We start from the raw sequence: 19951 nt of genomic DNA on the forward strand, positions 1-19951 counted from the left end.
TATGAGCAGCGCACAAAGCGGCAGAATAACAATTGAATTAGCGCACAAAAGCGGCAATAAAGTCAATACATAGCGTAAACATTAATGCAAAGAAGGAAATATGCACTTAACTGGCTGGGGGGGGGGGGGCTCTGGTATGGTTCCTGGCTCACGATACAATCATTTGCAATGCACTAGGTCTCGCATTACTGAAAATATGAGCTATTGGTGTTGTATTCTTATTTGCAACACCAATACCTCAAACTATCAGTAATGCGAGACCTATTACATTGCAAATGCTTGTTTGGAACTTGTGCCCTGCTTGTTGTGGTTACCTATTCCCTATGGTTAATGGGAAATGTAGTCAATGTTTGTTTTTCAATGCTGTTCTTTGAAGATGCTGGATAATAAAAAAGTGAAAAAATAAATGGATAATCCTCGTCTTTGTTCCCTTAATAGAATTGAAAATGTCCTTCTCGACTTCTAATTCATGCTAAACCGCTGTCCATTAAACTGACCACATATCGCGTAAATGCTACCAAACCCAGTGCTATCACCCAATCAAGTTACTAGTTCCAAATTAATATTAATGATGGTAAAGTGAGAAGACTTATGATTGATTGGGTGAACTCCCAGCGGATTCGCTAGTGGAAAATCTAGCAGTTAGTCATTGGCTAAGATATCTTGAACTTTTTTTGATTTTTTGTGATTGGTGAATAAGTCTCTCAGCTGTTATCTATTGGCTGTGATAGCTCGTCATCGTAGAAGTAACCTGCTGTAAATCCCGCCTTCTGTCAGTGTGATGGACTTCCGATTATGTAAATTTCCTTGTTCCTGATTTAGTACCCAAGGCTGCCCTAGTTTGACTCGGGGACTACCCGATACCGAGAGCCACCCGGTTTGTACTTGCGTCACCAGCGTGTCAGATTTGTAGCCTACTGTCTGTTTCTTCATAGTACTGCCGGTCCCGGGTTTCTCCCTATGGTATTACAGACCCCTTGTATACACAGAGCTGAGGCCGATCGCGGCGCATGCAAGTATCGACTCGTACAGTTATATCCCACCGGACTTTAATTTCTCCTCGAGCCGTTAAGAAGGATAGTGGAAGGCCGCTGCGACTCTCTCAGATTCTGCGCACACCACTCTACGGCGTGTTCGCGCGGACTGGGGCACAAGTGGACAGGTGTTAACAGTTATTATGGTGTGAAAGTCCTGTGTTAATGAGCTGACGTGTTCCTGTGATTTGGAAAGTTATTATCTTTTCTTCATTGGGGGTCCAACTTGGATGTCATTTTTTGCAAGACAGGTATTATGGATGTGAAGTTTCTCACGTTCTAATATTTATTTAATTTGTAATGCATCCACAGCGAATTTAGTCTTCTCTGGAATTCCGCAAACTGCCTATGCCGGCAATTACTTGGAATGGCTGGAATCATTCACGAATCCCTGCAGGTTACTTACGTGCTGGTGCACTGTCATCTGTTGGGAATTGAAAGACATGTTTAACATTCTTAGTCCGTCCCCAATGAACTCAAGTGCATGGTAGTTCGCCGGTGTGGGTCCAGAAGGAACACTGTGCATAGAATTCAGGGGAGCGTTGTCTCCAAGTTTTAAAGGAGCTTCTTTGGGGTTGCGGCTACTACGTATATTTGTTTGTGCCAAGCATACTGGCTTGACACTTCTTTCATAACTGATCATGAAGCTGTAACTGCATCAGATGTTGCAAAAAGGATACCTACACAAGGTGTATGACAATTCAATGGATTGAATTTAATATATATATTATTTTTTTTTTGTTTAAATTTGTTTACAAAGTTATACACTATAATTAACACATGTTGATAGGCGTTTACAGGCGTTTGAATGGTACCTGTGTAGAATAGATCGACAATCCTATCATACATCATACATCATGGACAAGGTACAGTGAGATATCATGGGGATTACCCTTCAGTTGGACTCTACTTATATTTGTATGTTTCGTGGAGCCTGATTATGTGTGTTTCCCAATGGTGCGGGTTGGTGTTCCTTCCCCATCTCTGTCTTCGTGGATCTTCAAGTATAAGGTTCATGATTGTATTCCCAATTGGGGTAGGTCGGTTTCGAGGATTTGAAGGGGAAGAAACAGAACCGTTAACTGTGGAGGGGAACAGGTGGGGACGGGAGGGTTAGAGAGCCGTCAGAATGTATCTTGGTGACAGTCGGTTGCATGGCTAACTATGGTTTGTTTTCAGTGTGCTGTGGTGTGTGTAGAGGGAGAGAGAGGCCGGGAAGAGGGACGGCCCACAGAACACAGAGGAGCTTGACTGGTAGTACCCCAGTATAACGTTGGTTTTATGTGTCACACGTCCGCCTCGCGTTGGTTATTGTTTGTCCTAAGAGGGATCCGGGCAGAATTTGGGATTGAGACAGCGAGGCCATGGGTGATATCACCGGTGTTGCCTCCTGTATGAATTGAAATAGTAGGTGCGCCCATTCTATAGATATAGATAGGATGTTTACGTATCCTTTTCACTTCCTCATCCCTTAGTGCTTCTTCCTCCGCCGCCCTCCACTTTTTCATGGCGTCTACCCAGGTCGCTTCTGGGGGCCCTGCTGGGGCACTTCAATGCATGGCTATTCCTAGTTTCGCTAAGCGAATGGCTAGGGATGCAAAACGGCACTGTACCTGGCTTTTCGGTCTTCCGCCTGCAGAAGATTCCCAGTGCACATGCCTCCCATGTGGATATGGCCTTGCGGTTGACCGTCGCTCGGAGTGTCTGGTGCACCCTGTCCCAATACTGTTGGATCGTGGGATAGTCCCAAAACATATATTTGAAGTTTGCCTCAGGAGTCTGGCATCGAGAGCATTCGAAATGTGTATCAGGATAAAAACGGTGGAGCCGGTGTGGTGTGAGGTATGCGCGGTGCAGGATATTGAATTGAATGTTTTTGAAGCACGCGTTCCTGTAGACCTTTTTTGGATACTCCAATGCCTTTTCCCATTCCCCGTCATGGAACACCCGTCCTACCTCGTCCTCCCATTTCTGTCGTAATGCGTTCAAGGGAGTGGTGATCAGTTCCTGGATCGCTTTGTAGTGCCAGGTGACTAAGTGTCTCCCCGTACCCATACGCAGAATAGTGTGTATTACCGGGTGCGTTGGTGGTTCACCATCATTAAGATCCCAGCAGTGGCTGTCTAATAGTTGTCTATGCATCAGGAACTGTCCCAGTGGGAGTTCATACCATTCCATCATTTGGGCATATGTCCGTAGCTGCCTGTCCTCAAACAGGGACTCGATTTCCGTCACTGCATGATCGGTCCATCCAGAAGTGTAATATTTCTCCTGTTCAGGAAACCCTACTAATGGGAGTAGGGAATATAGGGGCTTTCCCCTCGACATACGATGTATTTGTGACATGCACGTACAGGCTATTGATACCTGTAGGGGGTATGTGCGTATAGGCTTGGTACCTGGCATTAGCATTCTCCGGATGGCTGGAAGAGGTACTCGGCCGACGTCGGAGAATGTCTCTCCTATGTGACGTTGTAAATGTAAATGTACAGGAATTTATATAGCGCAAATCACCGAGCGGTTTCTAAGCGCTTGATTAGGGAACCCGTCCTGGTATTCCCCTGTGAGATAGCCCCGGCAGGGTATCCGCAAGGTGAAAGCCAGGCATCCCGCCGCGAGGGGCCGTTGTGGAGATTAAGCAAGCTATTGCCCAGAGTCACAGAGTGTGAACCCGTGAATCGAGTAGGCACCGGAGCGAGAATTGTCGAGTCCATGGACATTTTAGGACTCAAGACCCCGCCGAGCCGGGAATTGAACCCTGGTCCCGGGCTGACTTCTGCTTCCAGGTCTGCCTCCTCTAACCAGTGAGCCACACTTCTCCACGTTCTGCCGTCCAATGAGATAACCACTTAAGTTGAGCTGCCACAAGAAGTATGCTTCGAAGGATGAAACTTCCAGCCCCCCGAGTCGTGGGTAAGTACAGTGTGTTTAGGGCTACCCTGTGTCTACCACCCCTCCCCATATTCATGCTGTGAGAAATGAGTCTAGCTCCCGAAAGGAGGAGCGTGGTGGTATTACAGGGAGATTGGTGACATATTAAGTAGTCCAGGAACCATAATCCTCTTGGCTATGGCTACACGCCCAATGGAGGCCAAGGGCAGGGTCTTCCAGAAGGTTACCGCCGCACGCAGCCCCGCTAATGTCTTGCGGTGGTTCCCCTCATAGAGATCCTCGGAGAGTGATATAGTCTTACCCCTAGGTACCGGGGTGCCGTAGCACTCCAAATGAGTTTCTGGATTCCCACTGATATGTCTTGGGAAGCTAAGTGAGGGATCAGTGGAAAGATCGTAGATTAGTCCCAATTAACGTTGAGGCCGGAGGCCTCTGCGAAGTCTTGTAGTATTGTCAAAATCTCAGAGTAAGGGCGCTTGTGACATCTCGAACATAGATCAGAAGGTCATCTGCATATAGTGATACAGTGTACCGTATATGCTATTGGGATACCCCATGCTTCGTCCTCTTGACGTAAGCGTATTATGGCCAGGGGTTCCACTGCCAGAGCGAACAGGAGGGGGGACAAAGGGCACCACTGCCTGGTCCCTTGCTCCACCGAAAATGGAGCCGAGATGTGCTTCCCTATTCTCACCCTAGATGCGGGGCACTTGTATAGGAGTTGTGTATACACCAGTAGAGTCGGTCCAACGCATATTTTACGGAGGACGGCTAATAGGTATGGCCACAGCAACGTATTGAAGGCCTTTTCGAGGTCCTGAATCAGGCATGCGTCACGTGGGAACTGATCTTTTGCTCTATCCTGTATTTGGAATAACCTGCGTATATTCTGTGAAACGTTATGCCCTGGGAGAAAACCACTTTGGTTTAGGTGGATTAATTGTGGGAGAATTTGGATATACTGGTCTGCTAATATTTTGCCAAGTATTTTACAGTCTGCATTGAGCAATGTTATTGGTTTGTATGAGGTTGGGAGCGTGGGGTCTCTATGTGGCTTGAGGAATGTCACCAGGGTAGATGCCATGAGCGAGCCTCGGCGCTCACTTCTCTTCAGTACATCTTCGTACATGGACACAATCCGGGGGGTCAACTGGGCTGAGAAGGTGCTATAGTACTCAAGGGAAAAGCAGTCTATTCCCGACGCTTTATTTCGTGCCAGTGCTCTGATTGGGTGGATTACATCTGGGGGTTTAATCTTCGCCTCCAGCGCCTTCCTGTCCTCGGATGGGATGCTGGGCATAGGTTGTGGGTGGAGGAACTGGGTCAGCACGTGACGTGGTGTCGGGGCCCGATAGATTACCGTGTGATAGTCGTGAAAAATGTCTAATATATCTACTTGTGAATGTTTAGGGGTGCCTGTCTTATCTATAAACTCGTGATTGGTTTCATGTCCGTGTCTTGTTTAGCAAGCCAGGCTAGGAGTGTCCCCGCCCTATTTCCCTCTCGATACACCCTGGCAGCGAAAACCCTGAAGTTATATTTGCAGAGGTCCCTCGTGGCCTCTGCATGAGATGTCTTGACCTCTGCCACTTGCTCTGGGGTGGCTTCCCTTTTGTCCATGTTTTTGTTAAGCCCACCAATATTGTTTCCGCTTTTTGTAGTGATCTCTCTAGTATTTTTCGCACACCTACTGTTTGTTGGATACAGTGTCCCCTGGCTTTTACCTTAAACGCATCTCATTCTATCAGTCTAGATGTCGCTGTACCAGCATTTAGTGCAAAGTGTTCTTGAATGTGCTCTCCATGTGTGTGACAGAATACCTGATCAGTGAGGCACTCCCGCAGCAGTTTCCATGTAGGCACGGGGGTGGGGTGGTCTCCATCTGATGATCAATGTGTGTGCGTCATTGTCTGACAAGACTCTTCCCAGGTATTCAGTGTGTTGTATGTTTGGGAGTAGTGTTTTGGAGCAGAGGAATCTATCTAGCCTCACCCGCAGATTATGTGGGGCGGAGTGAAAGGAGTATATTTTAGTGTTTGGATTCTTCTCTCACCAGGCGTCGACCAGTGGTTCACCCAATTTCGAAATTGCTCTGTCCGTTTAGGCGCGGAGGATTGCGTCAATGGGGGGGGTGAGACCTATCCAGACAGATGTCTAGGGTACAGTTATAACCCCCCCCCCAAAAGTCACGGAATCGACGTGTTTTGTGCTAGTACTCCTGGGCTCCACATTGGGGGAATATATGCTTCCGAACAGTATTGATCGACCCTCTAATAGTCCTGCAATCGGGGAGTATTGGCCTTCTTTGTCTACTACTCGTGATTGCTCGGATCCCGGGTCTAATCCAAATCAGGGCACCCCTGGCAAATGCAGACTGTGTTGTGGCACAAATAATACCCTGCCATTTTTTACGTAGGCGATCTACCTCTATCGTTGTCAGGTGTGTCTCCTGCAGGAGAGCTATCTGCACTTGCTGCCTTTTTATATACGCATAGATGGCGTATCATTTGTTTGCTGTGTGCATGCCCCTGACATTTGATGTAATGATTTTTAAATCTGTGTTCGGGATCTTGTTCGCCATTTTGTCTAGTGTCTAGTCGGTGCCTCTCCTGGCTTAGTGCCCTATCCATCCCCTGTGCTCCTCCCCCATCAAAGTGCCAGCCAATTGTGTGTATTCTATATTTTCATTTTCCGTACATGCGCTCCCCTATGAGTACGTGGGGAATGTGAAAGAGGGGGGGAAGTAAGATTAAACAACGGGAAATGTTCCCAACTTGGGGGATCTATCACTCGGAGCGACACGTCCAAACTGCACTTCATGTGCTAACTTTAGTTTGTTGCTTGGGGGAAGTGGCCGTCCATCTCCGCCAGCTGCTACCACTGTGGCCACCCGCCAATTGACTGTATATTAGTAGTGCCTGAAGGTGTCTTTTCCTTCCTCTTCTACCCGCTGCAGTTCAATTCAGTATTCAGAATTCAAGCTTGCCTTGTTTAAGACCTCCTGCATGAGCGCCTCGCTGGTGCCGAGCAATGTCCCCTTTGCGGGTGTGAGATCTCAGAGAATGCCTTCCCTAATGTTCATTGTGACGTATCGGGAATAACAAATCAATGTGTTTGCCGTTTGGGGGGTTACTATTGGGGGTGTTACCGAGCCATCACGGAGAGTGTGCGCGTCGCTGCCTTCTTCCTCTGAGATGAACATGTGTGGGTATCTCTCTCCGTTCGAACTTTCCCCCGTTAGTCTCACCTCTGTGGCCGCTCGTAGTGCCCTCCTATGTTCCACTATGATTTGTTCGAGATCTGGAGAGTTTTAAGTAGTTGAGTCAGATTGCGGGCTCAGCTGCGTAAGGGTGACTCTTTTGTGTTGTTGCCTCTGGCGGCCTGGCGGGCGATAGGTTTGTATGCTCTTGGGATTATCCAGGTTCGATAAACGTTGTTCTACCCAGGTACTAGCCTCTGCGGGGTCAGTGAAAAAGTGTGTGGTTCCATCGTGAATAATTTTGATACGGGCTGGAAATAGCAGAGTATATTGTTAAAATCTTTTTGTGCAGGGTGCGTTTAACCGCTAAAAAGATGTCTCTCTGTTGCTGAACAGCTCGTGAGTAATCCGGAAATAACATGACTTGCTTGTCCTCCACATGAAGTGTTCCCTGCTGTCTTGCTGCTCGGAGAATAGTGTCTCTATCTTGGTAATGAAGCAGTGTTAAGAGGAATGGTCAGGACGGCGATCCCAGTAGTGGCCTGTGGGCTGGAACCCGGTGTGCCCTCTCTATGGAAAAGAAGGGGGTCAGATCCCCCGCCGGTGTGAATGTCGCCATCCATGTTGCGATGTACCTGATAGGGTTTGCACCCTCCACCTCTACTGACAGATTCAGGATGCGGATGTTGCTCCTGCGGGAGCGCCCTTCTAAATCATCAGTTTTATTCTCCAGGATCTTCATCCGCGATTGCAGGTCTTTAAAGGTGTCTTGTTGTTGCTGTACTTGCGGTTCTAGGGTTTGCAACGTTTTCTCCCCTTGTTTAACTTTGACTGCCAACGTCCTGTGCTCATCTCGGAGCAGGTTGAGATCTGTGGCCTGTTCTCCAAATTTAGTTTCCATGGTTACTCTTTAATGTTCTATGGCCGCGAGGACATTGTCCAGTTTGTCAGACATGGACTCTGAGCGAGAGGGCTCCCCCTTCAATTGTGTGTTTTTAGGGTTCAGGGAGGTCGTTCTAAGGGGCCCTGGGGCCTGCGATGTGCCTGTTACGCGCTGACACTCCATGTCGGTCGTGTCCCTCGCTGACGTTCTTGGATGGGCTCCTGCGCCGTGTTCCTCCTCTATGTACCCGGGGTGACAGCAGTCGGTTGCGTCCTGCGCTTTCCTGTTTGTTGCCTCCCTTCCTCGTCTCAGTGAGTTCTCCCAGTGGCAGCCCGGTTGCTGATGTGGATTACCCGTTGTCCGGTCCGAATTCCGCACTGATCTGATAGGCTGTGTCTCTGTTAGTTGAAAATGTCTCCGAGAGGCGACTAGGAGAGTCCAAGCCCCCCTTTGTGTCCTTTCTTTGTCCAGCGCCTTTAGTTCTGGCGGTGATCGGATGGGAGAAGAGAGAAGTCTCAATATAGCAGGGTAAAGATGCTCCCCAAATCCACCGGCCTACCACCCGTGGCCTCGCTTCTTGTTGGTTGAGCTGAGGGTTCCCTCCAACGGGAGGGACAAGGTCGGCTATTCTCGTCAGGATTCTCCAGCAGAGGGACTCAATTTGGTTTCCGTGGCGAGCCGGGGCCCATGCACAGTGCTATCAATGAACAGATTGCCGCAGGCTCCAATCCCACAGTCACTTGGAGCGTCTTCAGGTGGCGCTAGTGTGTCCGTGCCTTGAGGGGCCCAAGTGGAGCCACGGGTGGCGTCTGGGGGTGTCGCTATGCATAGCCCCCCGGAGCCTTGCCTCAATCTGTTGCTCCGTAATACCCGCCGTAGGCCGGTCCCATGTGTACTTGGTGAAATGCCTATGGGGTCTTGTACCAGCAGAATGGGCTACCAACGTGACTTTGCCTCCTGCCACGCACCTCGGGTCCTGGCGCCGTGCGGGGGAGGTCGCTGTGCCCGGGTCTGCTGTTGAGTGGTGTTGATAGCCCGCGTCACGGGGGTCAGCTCTCGTGAGGCCCGTATGTAATTTCAGTTTCCCCTCTGGGGACCACAGTCGCTCTTGTGTAGTGGTCCGCGGGGGTCCTCGAGTGTTGCCCGCCCTTAGAGGCCAAGGTTGTGATCCTGCCTCCCCCCCCCCCCCCCCCCCCCGTTCGCCTTGAGGACCGGCGCTGTGCTGGGGGAGGGTGCCTGGCCCCAGGGGCACTTTTTCGCGGTGTATTATTTCTCTTCCTGGCATTGGTGTGAGACCATCTCGGCTCGGTTTCTCGTGTGCGGGAGTCGTGTTATGCAGGGCCTGCGAGCGATCGCTTCAGCCTCTTAGGAATTGGCGACAGCGAACAGAGCTCTCGCCTGTCCCATCCGGATTCCCCCCACAGTTTGGGAAGCACTGTCATCAATTTTCGACCGCTGCAGTGCCCAGGGGTTGGCGGCCGTCAGCCTGAGCCTTTGATCCTCTTTCAGCCGCCGGGAGTGCTCAGGATTCGAGGGATGCCACCATTTTGAGCTTGCAGCGGGGACCCTACCGGAGACGCTTGAGTTGCTGGGATCACTTCCCTGATCGCACTCCAGGGCTCACCCGTTGTTCCTCAGGGTCACAGCTTTAGTGCCATTTTTCATGGGTTTCAGGCAGTCTAGGGCGTATATTAATGGCTATGTCCGCCATCTATCCGGCTTGGCCACGCCCCTTGAATTTAATATAATTGTAAGTGTAGACAAGCATTTTGGTGTCGTGGGGCACATTTATACAGCTTCGACAAATGGAGAGTTATTCCAAAAGGCTTGTTTGGGCACTTCCCGATTGTGGAACTGGTAGATGTAGTTGCCACAACATATTGTAGCAACTAGCCAAAGCTGAAGATCAAGAAAGGAACATCCCTGGCTGGCTTATATGTAGCAATTTTGGAGTATAAATTGCAAGGAAACGTAGATTAGCTTTAGGGAAAATCTGACTGAGACAAATAAACATTTAACCCATAATCTTTTGGTTTGGCCACTAACAACGCTGTCTTGTTCCTGGCAGGCTTAGGTTACAACGGCTCAGGCAAGAGAGCACATTGGTGCCTCTATCTTTCTGACCAACATCTCTGTTCAATAGAGGAGAGGTACTATTACCAACCAAAAGTGACACCAAACTGGCCTACCATCTCCATCTGACTGCAGCACCAAACTGCAAGTCCAGAGCTCCTCAAACTGAACTCATTCTCAACTGCAGTAGTTACTGCAGGAATGTACTGTAGCAGGGTAGGTTGGGTTGGACAGTGTACCTGGCTTGGGACAAGGTCCTGGGATATACTGGTCTGATAATGTCCACTTCTTAGATCTAAATTATGCATTCTCTTTTACTTGCATGGCTACCCATTTGGATCCACCTTCTCTTGCAAGTTTCAGTGGCCACAGAACTCTGTGGCCTCCTCTGCATTTTCCAGCATCAGTGCAGAACAGTTGGTGCCGGTTAAATAGTCCTACCATCTTTCTTGTTTTCATCTTTGAATAATTGGGTGTTTTGTTGACTCAACCTAGTATGGTGACGTAAATTGGTGAAGAGAGTAGGGGCGATTTTGTCATGTCACTGGATTTTTGTTGGTACTGTGTTTGCTAGTTACTTAGCCTCTTGATGCTTTATACAGACTAAGATCTACAGTTGTAAGTCATCCCGTGGGTCTTCGCCACATCAGATTTCTCCCCTGACTGACCGATTGATGTTGGTCTTTTGGGAGGAGTGGATTATGTAGACGGATATATTCCATGGGGGCACTGATGGTGGATCTTGCAATCTTTACAAACTAACCAGCGTACATGAGTGCCTTTTAGGTTTTGTCTGCGTGGTGGTTTGTGGTGGTGCTTTGGGCTATGCCTCCCCCTGCCACACTCGTGCCAACTGTCACTGCCTGATGCAAGAGTGCAACTGTTCAACCTCTACTCGGTAGCGATGTGATAGCTGTTGTGTAAAACGAATGGCTTTGTTATTCTGCTTCTGGCCCTTACAGTTGAGTGGGGTATGGGTGAAGATCCTGCTTATGGGTTATGTTTTAGAGGGTGAAGGGGAATAACACTTATTATGATTGAACGTTTGCTACGTTCATGCTTATGTGTGATCTTGAATACCTAGCTTTACAGTGTGGTATTTTATTTTTAACCAATTTGTAGTGAGTTTAGCCTCAGCATCGCATAAACAAATGACAGTCACATGGATCCGTGTTACATATACATGTTTAGTATTCCCACCCCGGTCTCTGCGCATGCGTAGCATTATATCTAGTTCAGCAGGAGTAATTGGGCTACAGTATAAACAAGTAAACAAAAATAACTTTGGGTCATAAGTTTCATTTTTAGATATAGATTCAAATCAATATAATTGTCTTCCCTACGAGCGACTCCCCTCGTATATCCTCACTCCTGCACAGATGTATAGTGTTACATGCATTTAAAATGACATCACACAGCACTGTATTTCTATCAGTCTGTTAGGGCTCAGGTTCGGGATAAGATAACAGGGAATCGGCAGTTCCTTGGAGCTCAATTGTTGTGTCGGGTGATCTACGCTCAAGGGGCATCTAACCCTGACTAGGCCTAGCACGTGGCCCTAGAATAAACTCAGCCAGACACTGGGAAATAAGGTTGCTTGGTCGGTCGGCGCGTGTCTCTGAACGCCCTCTCACGTGCTCGACCTCTTTTTATTATAGGGCGGTCACATGACCAACTTGTCCGTCCCTCCGGACCTCGGGGGCGGACCCTCGGGAACACAACATTCCTCCTAAAACAAGAAAAACAACAAAAACCAAAACATACTGCAACATCGCAAACAGGGTCTGATCGAGCCCATTGTTTCACTAGCAGCGGGACCGATACCTTCAGCGTCTCTCACAAATGCTAGCGCATTCAGTCCAAACAATACGGGCATATATATATAAATGAGAACAGTCTTACGTAAAGTAGTCTCTCAGCCAGCTGGAGGGGGTGGGATTGGCACGTAGCTGGCGCTGGGACCCTCGCTGAGTCATCGGCTCTGTTCCAGCCTCCACCTCTTGGCTTGGCGCCTCGTTGTCGGCCCCCTCCGGATCTGGGGCCTCATCCAGGGCCTCCGTGTCTCCGCCCACATCCTCACTAGAAGCCTGCTGCTCGACACGTGGCCTGACCTCGGGCTGAGATGTTGATTCACCCAGCGGCAACGTAGTTGCAGTTTCGGTTTCTCTGTCGCCTTGCTGGCGCCTTGGCTCGCTGCTCGACGGGTGGTAGAGCTTGAAGTGAGACACGTTGCGAGTCACCTTGTCTCGTCCTCGAGTAGCTGTGATGCGGGTGCCCTTCACACCACTGACTCGCCATGGTCGTTTTTCATAACTGAGTCTGAATTTGCCCCCAGTGGCCCGATTTTTTTATGAGCACTAGGTCACCTCTTTTGAAGTGGGGGGCCACAGCCCTACGTTTCTTGCTGATCTGGTCGTAGGCAGCCCGTCTCCTCATTTCTACAGTCTGTTCCTTTATCAGTTCAGGTGCCCACTGGGGGTGATGAGGAATGGAGTCCGTTATTACCCGCCCTAGGAGAAGATGGGCAGGAGCTACCCCCGTTGTAGAGTGAGGGGTCTGGCGGTAGCTACGGAGAAAAGTGAAAATAGCCATCTCCACGGACTGTCCTTTATCATGTGCAATGCGGATTACCTTGTTCAAGGTTCTCATAAACCGCTCGGCCTCCCCATTGGCCTGAGGCCACCTTGGTGTGATGCGCCTGTGACGGGTTCCTAGGGACGAGAGATAGTCTGCAAAGTCTTGACCCTGGAAGGGCGGTCCATTGTCCGTTCTAATTTCTTTCATGGCTCCATGCGTGGCAATGATTTTCTCTATCTTGGGAATCACACAGTCGGCACTGGTGCCGGTGATGATTTCGACTTCCGGGTACTTGGAGTGATCGTCGATCATCACCAGCGTGTGCCGTCCATCCGGAAGGCTGCCAAAGTCCATGCTGACCCTTTCCCAAGGGCCTCGGGGCCTGGGTTCCACAATGATGGGGGCTTCGCGGGGGCTGTCGCCTGTAGTTTGGCAGGCCGTGCATGTGCGCACAGCAGTCTCCACCATGTCGTCCATGAGCGGGAACCACACCTTTGTCCGCAGCCGGGCCTTTGTCTTAACCATTCCCTGGTGCCCTACATGCGCCAGCTGAACCACTCGGCTCGTCAAGGCCGTCGGGATCACCAGACGGTGCCCTCGCAGGAGGCACCCCGCCTCGTCTTCGTTCAGTTCAGCCCTCACGTGGTACAGACCGTCCATGATTTTCTGGGCCTCGGGTGTGAGCACCTTCCAGCTCTCCCTGGCTTTCTGCCAGTTGGCCGTCCGGAGCAGATCTTTGGCCCGCTGTATACAGGCGTCCTGAGCCGTGGCGCTTACCACCTCTTCCAGGGATATGGGGCGCGGACATGATCTGGCCACGACCCATCGCACGTAGGCCTCCGTCTCTTCAGCTTCCTCCATCTCCTCTGGGGTGGCCGCCCGGGGGTGTCGTGACAGATAATCCGCCGGGTTCTTTGCCCCTGGCTGGTACTCAATGGCACAGTTGTACTCTTGTAATTGCAAAATCCACTTTTCAATTCTGGGGGGTGGTTTGGATGAGGTGCCTGAGAACAGCGACAGTAGTGGCTTGTGATCCGTTACTACTGTGAAAGGCTTGCCATATACATACAAGTGGAAATGCCGGCATCCCCAATGAATTGCGATGGCTTCTTTTTCAATTTGGGAGTACCTTTGTTCTGTGTCCGTGAGGGACCGGCTGGCAAAGGCGACGGGGCCCAGTCTATCTCATCTCGGGCTCTCTGCATCAGGACAGCCCCCAATCCTGCCGGTCCGGCGTCTACTGCAATCAGAGTGAAATTTCTGGGGTCAAAAAACGCCAGCGTGGTGTTGCTGGACAGCGCACTCTTGATGTCTTGGAATGCCCTTTCCTGCTCCGGTCCCCAGTTCCAGGGCGTGGAGTCTTTGGTTAGCTCACGTAGAGGGAGGGTCAGGTTAGCTAGGTCTCTTATGAAGCGACCACAGTAGTTCACCATCCCGAGGAAGCTTCGGACTTCCGTGACCGTCGTGGGCGGAGGTGCATCTTTGATGTCTCTGACCTTGTCCGGATCAGGATTGACGCCATCGGCCGAGAACACGTAGCCGAAGAACCCCAGCTTGGTCTGAAGGAACTCGCATTTGTCTCGGTGCAGAGTAAGTCCAGCGCTGCGGAGCCTGCGGAACACCTGTGCCAAGCGTTGGTTGTGCTCGGGAATTGTCCTTGCGTGCACCATGATATCGTCACTGACATTGATCACCCCCGGTATGCCGGCAATGAGCTCCTGTATGACGTTCTGGAACACTTCGGCGGCACTGGATATCCCGAAGCTCAGTCTGGTGTACCTGCGCAGTCCGACGTGAGTGGAGAACGTCGTGATGTTCCGGGACTCTTTGTCTAGCACGAGCTGATGGTACCCCGCCCTGAGGTCCAACTTGGAGAACCACCGGGCCCCGGCCATCTCTCCGATCAGGTCATCGATCGTGGGGGTGATGTGTCGTTCCCTTTTGATGGCCGCATTGGGTAGGCGCATGTCCACGCATATCCGGACCGCTCCCGGCTGCTTGGGTTTCCGAGTGACTACGATGGGCGATACCCAGGGGGTGGGTCCGGACACCTTTTCAATGATGCCCGCTGCTTCCAACTTCTGTAGCTCTTCTTCGACCAGTGGCCTCAGATGAAACGCGACCCGCCGGTGTCGCAGGGCCACCGGTTGGACAGTGGGGTCCACATGCAGGTGTATCTCCCGACCCTTGAAGCGGCCGATCCCTTCGAATAGGTCCGAAAAGTCTGCGATCAGTTGCTGCACTGATTCCTCGTGCATCCCAAACGCAAAAGAGACCACTCCCAGGTCTTCTGCCGTCCGGCAACTCAGGAGCATGCCTTGGCCTTCCTCCGACACGAAGATGTTGGCACGCGTGATCTTGTCTCCGTGCCGGACTGCTGCTTTGAACTTTCCTCGAATGCGGAGGGGCACGTCCTGTCCATAGGCAAAAACGGTGATCGGAGTGGAGCGGAGGCTGGGTGGAGTAGCCATGTCTCCATAGAGGGACGCACTCATTAGATTTATTGAGGCACCCGTGGCCATGATGTCCTGATCAGCTACTTGTATTGCGCACTGTGGTAGTGTCGTTGTGCGTCGGGTGTCTCGGGCCTCCACAGTAACCACATGATTGCGCCGAAGCTCCGCCCTGCGGAGTTGTTGTTCGCTTCACCCATTTGGGCTGTGGGCGGACCTGCAGTTTGTTCACCGGTTCCACTTTCATATTGGCCTGCAGGGCTGCTTCCATGTGGGCTGCCCTGGCCTTGGACAGCTCCTTCGTGCGGCCCAGCGTGAGAATGTCTGGGAGGGGTTTCCCCGACTCCTCCAGAATTCTCTCGCGCAGTTTAGCAGAGGCACAACCCTGAATGATCTGGCCTCTGATTTCCTCCGTGACATCCTGAAATCCACACGTTAGTGCCAGTTTCTTCAATCGAGAGTGATAGGCATCTAGCGATTCCTCTGGCAGTTGCCGCGCTTGTCTGAAAATGAACCGTTCATAGTCTTGGTTGGCCATGGGTTCAAAGTGCGCATTGAGTGCGTTTATAAGCGTGTGGTGGGTTTTGGGAGTTGCTTCTGTAAGGGTGCGGGCGATGGAATGAATGTCCTTGCCACCAAGATGGAGGATCATGGCACGCTTCTGCTCCTTATGGACCTTGGTGGCCTCAAAGAATATGAATAGCCTGTCCACCCATTCTTTCCACTTCGGTGCAAGAGTGGACGGCGCACCTTCCACCACGAACGGCTCAATGGGCGGAATGTTGGCCATCGCTTCGGACGCTCGGGAGGATGTCCGTGGGCAGCCGGGATATGATCCAGCGGCAGCCGGAGCGCCGGACGCACCTCGCGCGACCAATCACACTCCTGCGCGCTGCAGATAGATGCAGGCCAGCGCTGCTCACCTGAAGAGAGCCAGGGATCAGAGTATTTCCTCCAGGCAGGCAGAGCGGGGGTGTGTGGTGGCACGGCACGAGCACCGCGGACACGTGGAAGTGCCCGCAGCCACCTCACCCCAACGGGGACACACACACGCACCCCGAGCGGGGAATCGATCACCACCCTCGTCGCCAATTGTTGTGTCGGGTGATCTACGCTCAAGGGGCATCTAACCCTGACTAGGCCTAGCACGTGGCCCTAGAATAAACTCAGCCAGACACTGGGAAATAAGGTTGCTTGGTCGGTCGGCGCGTGTCTCTGAACGCCCTCTCACGTGCTCGACCTCTTTTTATTATAGGGCGGTCACATGACCAACTTGTCCGTCCCTCCGGACCTCGGGGGCGGACCCTCGGGAACACAACACTCAATGCTAATCAGTAATCGGGCTCTCTTTAATCGGGGAGATTCTCTTTAAACTCTTGCAATTCATGCAGCAGATTATCCCAGTCTGCAGCTATGGGGACCCTACATAGTCCCCGGGACTCTTCCCGCCGAAGCACCACTGATACAGCTTTACCCCATTTGTGTCGCTGAGCACCAGTGCTTTAACCCGGTAACATGTTGCCTTTCAATGCATGGCAGTGGACCTACGGACTATCACGAACGCCAGCTCTATGAAATGGTTTACAGTGCAGTGGTTTTGGTACTCTGCTTTGGCCATGGTTCCCATTTCTCTGTCCCCAGTCCAAATCCTATCCCTTACAACCAATATGAATGGCATAGTCCGACTGGAGTTGGAATACTTACATGTATGTCAACCAGCTAATAGGGTATGTCCTACCTAGGCTGACTCAGAAGTCACATCAGTACTTATCTTCCAAACCACAACACCAAGTAGCACAGAATCTGAATTTAATCTTAAGGTAACCTCTGTACTAACTGCTGTCTGCAACACGTTGAGTCGGCATTTTATTATCTCGCTGTTTAGTATGCTCTGTCTTGCTGCACATAACAGCGACAAATTAAACTGCTCAGTGAACTTTTATAAAAGTCAAAGGTCTGTTACCCACTTTGTGTGGACTGCTAAATGAGCGTGTGCTTGGCACGCAGCCAAGATTGCAAATGCTAAAGTTTTATGTGCTGAATGGGTTTTGAGGCAGACAATTATTTATTTATGTAGATTTTGAGAGTAGTAGAAGAAAGCATAAATTAATGTTCGAGAGTGGTTGCCTGATTTCTTTTGTGAATTGAGTTGTGGCTGGTAGTAAACTTAATATTCTATTCTGTGGTCTGTGTAAATATATATATATATATATATTATATATCAATTACCACGCTGTAGATGTTGAAATTGTACTGGCTTGATTGCAGGCTTTCTTGTGAGTTCAGGAGAGAGGTGTGCAACCAACAATGACCTTTAACATATGACATATTTGTCGGACTAGCTAGAGTACTGTTTGAGAAGTACAGCAACGTTACATTGATGTTTGGTGATTTATATTAGTGGAGTACTAGATTAAAACCAGAGAACAAGTTGGTGTGTGATATAATCTTCTGTAGGCTATTTTTGAAAACAATAAATTATCAGTCATGTGAATGGCAGTGGCGTTTTCTGGGTTTACGGTATGTTGTGAGAGAGGTCATTTATTGTTGGGCCGTAAACGTTTTCTGCATGGTGAAGGACATGCACTCCTGCTGTGAGTGCCCCTGCTTCCATGATATCTGGCTCCCTGGTACTGATTTTTAGTCATGGTGATTTACGGATAATGCGTGTGCACCATGACCCAGGCCTGCTTCATGGTAATGCTGTCTTAGACCAGAAGGGGCACATCTAGTGCTACCCTCATTATGGTAGAGGGTTACTGCTTGTGCCAGGAGTTCAGTGAAATGAGCGCAGCAGTGGCAGAATACCCGTTTTGTAAGAATCAGTGTGAACAAGCCAATGTACCTTTGTCACTGGTCCACTCAAGTAAAATTCTGCTGTTGTGTACTTAACGTGCCCTTTGCCTACGTGGTAACTGTGTAGCGATGGACGGTGCATGCTGCTAGCATGTGTGTGCTGGGATGTATAAGTACCTGTGCATGGTACATGACATGGAGGCCTATGGGATCCATTTTGGGAGCCCAGGGCCTGACAGGTGAGGACTGCAACCCCCAGATGGATTTGGGTTGCTTACATTCCTGAGGTGGGAATCCAAAAACACAGGAGAAAGGGAAGCTGAGCAACCTCTGTGCACATCGATGATCTCTTTTATGCCAGGAAGAGTTTATGGACCTGGGCTCATTGTAAAGCAAGTTAATGGGTCTGATTAGGATGGCACTGTAGGACGAGGGGATCATGGTGGAGAGTAAGGCTTATGCCTCTCAACCTTTGTGGTCTTATAATTTTAGTGGAGCATGACAGCCAGGAATGATTCCTGGTTACCCTCTTGGCCTCTTTTGTGGATCAGTCAAAAACCCTCATGGCCTTTGTTGTGGATCAGTCGAAAATGGAACTGGCTACTACTGTGTCAGCCTTTCCCTTGCCAAATGACAGAACAGGTGGCAGGCATTTTTGAGAATTCAACACTCACAACAGGAATAGTAAAGGACCAAACATTACATTAAATCCGTGTCTGGATTCACGCTATAAAGGCAGGAGCCTGCATCCCACAAGTTGTTCACCAGGAAAGAATATCACCAACAGGAGAGAATATTACCAAGACTTCTGGCCCTTGGAACCAGGAGTAGAAATCAAGGTCTTCTGGTCTCCTTGCTGGGTAAGGGGCTGTCAGCCAGGAAGTCAAGACCACTTGCCCCGAGTATGGGCATCACCTTTCTGCCTGCTTGTCAAGACCAGCAGACCTTATGAGAAGGAGGGGGGTCATATGGAGGGAGCAATGCCCAATGGAGATTCTTTCAAGTGTATCCTATTGGGCGAAGTATGAGGTGCCTAGTCCGATCGGACCAGCTTGTGAGAGTGTGGGTCGCCCACAAAGTCAGTGACCTCTTTGTGCCAGGAGAGGGCCACTGTGAAGCTAGTGCTATCGCCATTGTGCCTGTGAAGTCAGTGATCCCTGTCTTCCATGAGCAGGCCACTGTGAAACTATTGCCGCTACCCTTGTGCAAGCGAAATCGGCGACCCTCGTATTCCAGTAGAGGCACTGTGAAAGCACGGCTATCGCCTTGAATCAGTGTACCAAGGCTGCTGTGAAGAAAATGTACTGCTTGAGAAGGAGCCATGTTGAGGCTAACTGATATGACTATCCAAAGACTAAGGAGACCCGACGCATCATTGGTAAAAGACCTCAAAAGGTTCCCGACTGCATAGGGAGACCAGAGCCCACAAAGACGCGCCCCGTGCTCCCACACTTGCTGGTTGCCATTAGTTTGAGTAATATTGTTTGAGGCTATAGACCTTGCATAAACTTAGCACATAGAGCTGATAAATTTGACACATAAGGCCAAACTTAGGCTTTGTTGCAAGGGAACTAGTGTGGGACACATCTGAAAGTTGCTTCCATTATTGAATGTCAAATAACCAGCTCCAGTAGAAAACAGAATGACTCGTGACTACCACGCAGGATGATGCTAGTGTACCGACATTAAGAGACTGTAGGTAGGTAAGGTTTAGTATATTGCCTCTATGCTTTGTGTGCATATATACAAATAGTATTTTTTTCATAAAAGCAGGTATTTGGACAATCAACTTATTGCAGTTACTGTTTGTGCTTTCAAAGTCTTTTGTCCATTTGCCTCACACCTACTTCCTTGCTAAGAGCCTTTTGGTTGCTCGACCCGTACTACCACTGACAGTCAAGTGCTAAAATAGGTAGTACTTGGCCCTGTTACTCAGGACCTATAATATGTCAGGACAGCATGATTAAAAGGCACAACCTCCATAGGTAGGCCTAATAACTTCTGTTATTGCTCTTAGCCACAACATGTGTATTCTAGTTGCTTC

At 50.0% G+C, this 19951-nt stretch overlaps 1 protein-coding gene across 3 annotated transcripts in view; it reads left to right on the forward strand.

The window, feature by feature from the left end:
• The first annotated feature begins 840 nt into the window (after positions 1 to 840).
• KCTD18 (potassium channel tetramerization domain containing 18) overlaps positions 841 to 19951 on the forward strand; it is a 317171-nt gene continuing 298060 nt past the window's right edge. Inside the window, exon 1 of one of the 3 annotated variants that reach the window (XM_086955463.1) lies at positions 841 to 877. The gene's annotated coding sequence lies outside the window, so the exon portion shown is untranslated. The other 2 variants (XM_086955462.1, XM_086955461.1) reach the window with 2 other exon arrangements.

The sequence above is a fragment of the Lissotriton vulgaris genome, chromosome 2_1 (assembly GCF_964263255.1).
Source record: "Lissotriton vulgaris chromosome 2_1, aLisVul1.2, whole genome shotgun sequence".
NCBI classification, from domain to species: Eukaryota; Metazoa; Chordata; class Amphibia; order Caudata; family Salamandridae; genus Lissotriton; species Lissotriton vulgaris.